The following is a 5,000-nucleotide window of genomic DNA, read 5'->3' as shown; positions in this document are numbered from 1 at the left end:
GAAGGGAAACACAAACAACAACAACAACACAAAAAGCATTAGACTATTTTTTTTAGGTGCTGGCTACTACTGTAGCATAGTTTTCACATTCACAATGCACATCCACAATTAGCTCTGGAATCAAAACAGAATTCCAAAAGTAAATCGCTGCTTGCTTAAAGGACCATAGCACGGCAGGCACATTCTTTTTTGTTTTTGCATAATGTGGAGACATGCAAACACAAACATGTAAGCACACAGCATTATTCATAGGTTGTCAGGGGAAAGCTATATATATATATATATGTGAGAAATAATATGTCAATCAATACATACACAGATAGATATGTTGCATAATACATCATCATCGCATGTTATGGTTAATATTTCCTATATAATGATCTGTGGCCTGCATTATCAAAGATTACTGGGGCACAAGGAAAACAAGTAATACACACAAACACAAACAAACAAAAACAAACAAACAAAACAAAAACACAGCATTATTCACGTGTCTCCAGGGAAATACAATACAGGAAATAGCCTGATGTCAATTAACCCAAACACAGATAGAGGTTTTATAATACGTCATATTGCATTTTATACTCCATATTTTCTATAGTGGTTTATTCAATAGGGACCAACACATTCCTTAACATTGCATAAAAACTAACCAGGCAGATATGCCACAATTACAGTAGTAACGTAAGCACTATACTAAGTACTAACTATAAAACATTGCATGTATGGTGTATTATTTTATGTTGCCTATAAATATTGACTGGATTTGTATTTGTGTGAATGGGACTAAGCGAGGAGTAGAGAAGCACAGCAAGCCTGAACACTGAGGACATGAATCACACTCAGACTTCCTAACCAAATGATCTTGGACGTCTGCCAATATGCAGTAGGTGTGAGAATAGAGATTAGTGTGTGTGTGTGTGTGCGTGAGTGTGTGTGTGTGTGTATACAATCATGCATGCATGTGCGTCCATTTAGTATGTGTACGTGTGTGCATGTGTGAGCGTTAGTGGGTAGTACATGTGTGTACAAGGATGCATGCATGTGTGTACGTGTTCACACTCTGTACTGTATATACATATGAATGCTATCGGCGAGTGAATCTCCATAACATATGTTCTGTCAGCAGTGGTGTGGGATGATCAAGTGACACTAAACGTGTTCCCTCATAGGGACATATTGTGTGAGGGTGGCAGTGTGTGTGAATGAGATAAGGTGAAAGCAGGGTTGTCAGAAAGACAGGAAGGAAGGAAAGAAGGAAGGAAGGAAGGAAGGAAGGAGAGAAGGATGGAAATAAGAACGACAGAGAGGGAGGAGGTAAATGAGCAACATCAAAAAACCCGATAGCTGAATGGGTAACTCAATCTCTGACAATCTGATTGAATGTATTTGTGCATCTGCAAATGCATGTGTGGAAGAAACATACACCACAGCCACATCCATCATAAAGCAACCACTGCTATAAAGTCATCTGCATCTACAGAAAAAAAGCACAATCAACAAGAGGAAAAAGATTTTGGAACTTAATACTGATGCGTGTACACATACGATTTCTGAGAGACAGACAAGGAGACAAGCAAAAACAAATAAAGAAGCACAGAACACAGAAACACACAAACAGACTTGTGTGTGAGTGCATGGGAGTGTGTTTGGGTGTAAATGCACATATGAATCTACTGTGTGTACGTGCGTGGGCACAAAGCGGGCACTTGTCCCAGGCCCAGGGAGAGAGAGGGCCCGGAATTGGATCCTCATTACATTGTTTGGGATTGGGGTCCCTGCAAGTGTCTTTGTCCAGGGCCCAGCCAAAGCTATCAGCAGCCCTGCGCGTGTGGGTGCATATGTGCATGCGTGCGTGCGTCCGTGCTTGCATGCGTGCGCGTGTTTGTGGGGGGTGTATATGTCTGTGTGTTTTTGTGTTTGTGTGTCTCTGTATTTGTATGTACTGCATGTGCTTGTGTGTGTGAGATGAGGAAGCCAGAGGGGGGGAGGGGGGCATTTCTGACTGAGCAGCTCATATATATCTCTGCAGAGGACAGGGGAGGATGCTGTGGCACAGAGAGATAGAGAGATACAGAGAAAAAGAGAGACGGAGAGGGGAAGCGAGAGAATAAAAGTGGAGAGAGGGTGTGACAACAGAGCGAAAGCGAGAGAGAGAGAGAGACAGATGAGCGAATGGTGGGAAAAGGACAGAGATTGAATAGAAAGAATGAGAGAAAGAGTGAGCGAGAGAGAACGATAGAGGAAGAGATGGAGAGAGGACTGAGAGGAAGAGAGATGAGAGAGAAAAGAGAGAGAGAGCGAAAGAGAGAGCGAAAGAGAGAGCGAGCTACGCAGACAGAGAGAGGCAGGGAACGCGAGGGAGGGAGGGAGCTAGGGAGGGAGTGGAGTGGTGAGAGGAGAAGCCCAGAGTACAGCTGCATGCGTGCCCTCATCTGTCATCTAAATGGATGCTCCGCCAGCGCTAGAAGAATGACTGCAGCAGAGATATTATGGAGAATGAATGGACATTATTTAGTCCAGTTATGGCAAGAGTGGCCAGAGGCTAGTCTGCTTCCCAGGAGGCAGAGACCCAGAGAGCAAGCAGGCCGTGGCAACAACTCATGTGGGCTCCATCTGCAGCAACACTGGCACAAAGACAGATACATATGGGTGTGTACAAGCTCACATACACACAAATACACATGTGCACACAGACACATACATGTACGCATGCACCTATATAGATGCACACACAGTATAGACACTACACTTATATACTGCGTATATACTATACAGACTATGCAAACACATGCACACACACACACACACACGCACGCACGCTCGCACGCACGCACGCACGCACGCACGCACGCACGCACGCACGCACGCACGCACGCACGCACGCACGCACGCACACACACACACACACACACACAGACTTTGTGTTGTTGCAGCCTTGTGCTAAAATCTTTTCATCATGTTTTGCTTACTAAAATAAATATCCACTTGGACTGCCATCAGTGCCAACTGAAAATAAAGTTTCAGCTGGTTTTATAAAAAATACATATTTTTTATTTTCATGTGTGAATTAGATCCTTTTTGAGATATCACTGGCATTAGTATTCAGGACGACTGTGACTCTCAGAGTTTGGATAAGGTACCTCCTGTTTGTTTTGATTCAGTTTTGAATGTGGCTGGAACTCACTTTGAAAACATTCAGGGTAGTGAATGGTGCTAAAAAAACATCCATCCTACTGTAGGCTTACTGTCAGCTGCAAAAAAAGAACAAAACCCCACAAAAGTAGAAACCTTATGGGCCGCTACTGTATAGAAATGGATTATGTTTGTGAACAGAAAAAGGCTGCATTGTTTGGTATGGTAAATACATCCCAACAAGACCAAGCTGGTCAGGGTATACAAAAGTAAGTACTTTGTGTTACTATATGCAATACATTCCAGAAATATAACAGTTCCCATAAGTTCTTGCTCCCATTGCTAGGGTGCCCAGACTTCTCACTTTGACAGTGCTGTGCATGTACTGTATGCCGGCTGTGCTGCACTGCTACAGTATGCGGTAGCTCAGCTCAGCTGACATAGAACAGGCTACCACGACTACAGCAGGCCCCGCATGGGAGTGAAGATGGGGAGTAAAGCTTTGGAGGGTTGGTTGGGTACAACAGATGCTTGCAGGTAGTGCTGTGCTGTGCTGTGCAGTGCAGTGCAGTGCTGTGGAGACAGTTCCCAGACACCCTGTCAGATAAGCACCAACCAAGTTAGTATCTGTAGTTTTCTGGTGTGCACATAGTGTATAAGATATTTTTCTACTTTCATTGGTGTGGATGTTTGTATGATGATGGCTGTATGATTTATACATATTTTTAAAGCATAATTTATTCTGTTTTGGTGTATTACCCCCTGTTTGAATTATATAATTAATAATTATCAGTGAGGAGTGATTTATAGATTTGTATTTTTTTCAAGTGAATGATGAATATCTCTACTTTTGCTTTTCAGAAGATGTCACGTATAAGATACTGAGCACTTTAATCTGAATAAAGACAAAGTATCTTACACGCGATGCCCTGACACAAGATATGTTAGTATCCATTTGTTTTTGCCTATACTTGATTATACGGCTAATGATTTGACTCCAGACTCCTACGGGGCTGATTTGTGCGGTTTATGTAGCACAGGATACGCTCAATTAATCACCGCATCAATTCCAATCTGCACTGTGCCAATTGCACAGGTCACCCCGCCCCCCCACCCCCTCCTTCTCATCGCTCTGCAATGGAATCCATGGAGAAACCAGGAGAATACCAATGAGGATACTAAAACCCATATGTAAAAGTCTCTCCTTAGAGACCCAGCACACAGTAAAAATGCAGTGTTAAGTGAACCCTTAAGAGAGTACTCTGGGACCACATGCACTCTAGAAGGTGTGAAATCGACTACCTAAGTGTCAAATTGACCTTGCATTTTTCTCACTATGCCAAGGGGTTATTTTCTTCCTCCCAAGGGTTATGTGGTCCTTGTAATCAATTAAATCAATTAAAGTGCATCACTCTAAATTAATTGAATAGTAATACAAGTACAGCACTTTCCCCTAAAATTCACGGTGGCCTAAACCTACATACTGTTATGGTTGCATGCAGGGATGGGGGTGTAATCAATGTGTATTGTGCATGGTCCCTGTTGAACTAAACTAACTAAACTAAACTAAACTAAACTAAACTAAACTAAACTAAACTAAACTAAACTAAACTAAACTAAACTAAAAGCTATCAGCGGCCCTGGTTGTATGCACTGCTATGTGGTCATATGGAACTTTCCACATTGGTTTCACTTTAAAATGTATCCATACCAAACATGATGTTTTCAAAATTAAAAAACAACATATAAAGGACCATATGCTACCCATTTCAAATGAATTGATTTTAAACTAGTGTACACACACAGTCACGCACACACGCACACACGCACACACGCACGCTCACACACACACACACGCGCACACA

At 42.5% G+C, this 5,000-nt stretch overlaps 1 protein-coding gene across 1 annotated transcript in view; it reads right to left on the bottom strand.

The window, feature by feature from the left end:
- Window positions 1-5,000, bottom strand: part of cdh4 (cadherin 4, type 1, R-cadherin (retinal)) — a gene marked incomplete at its 5' end in the record, with an annotated part of 377,532 nt that overhangs the window by 47,883 nt on the left and 324,649 nt on the right. The window lies entirely within an intron of this gene.

This window comes from Engraulis encrasicolus, chromosome 14 (genome assembly GCF_034702125.1).
Source record: "Engraulis encrasicolus isolate BLACKSEA-1 chromosome 14, IST_EnEncr_1.0, whole genome shotgun sequence".
In the NCBI taxonomy this organism is placed as follows: domain Eukaryota; kingdom Metazoa; phylum Chordata; class Actinopteri; order Clupeiformes; family Engraulidae; genus Engraulis; species Engraulis encrasicolus.
Note: the sequence above shows the minus strand (reverse complement) of the source record. Positions and strands in the feature narration are given on the sequence as shown.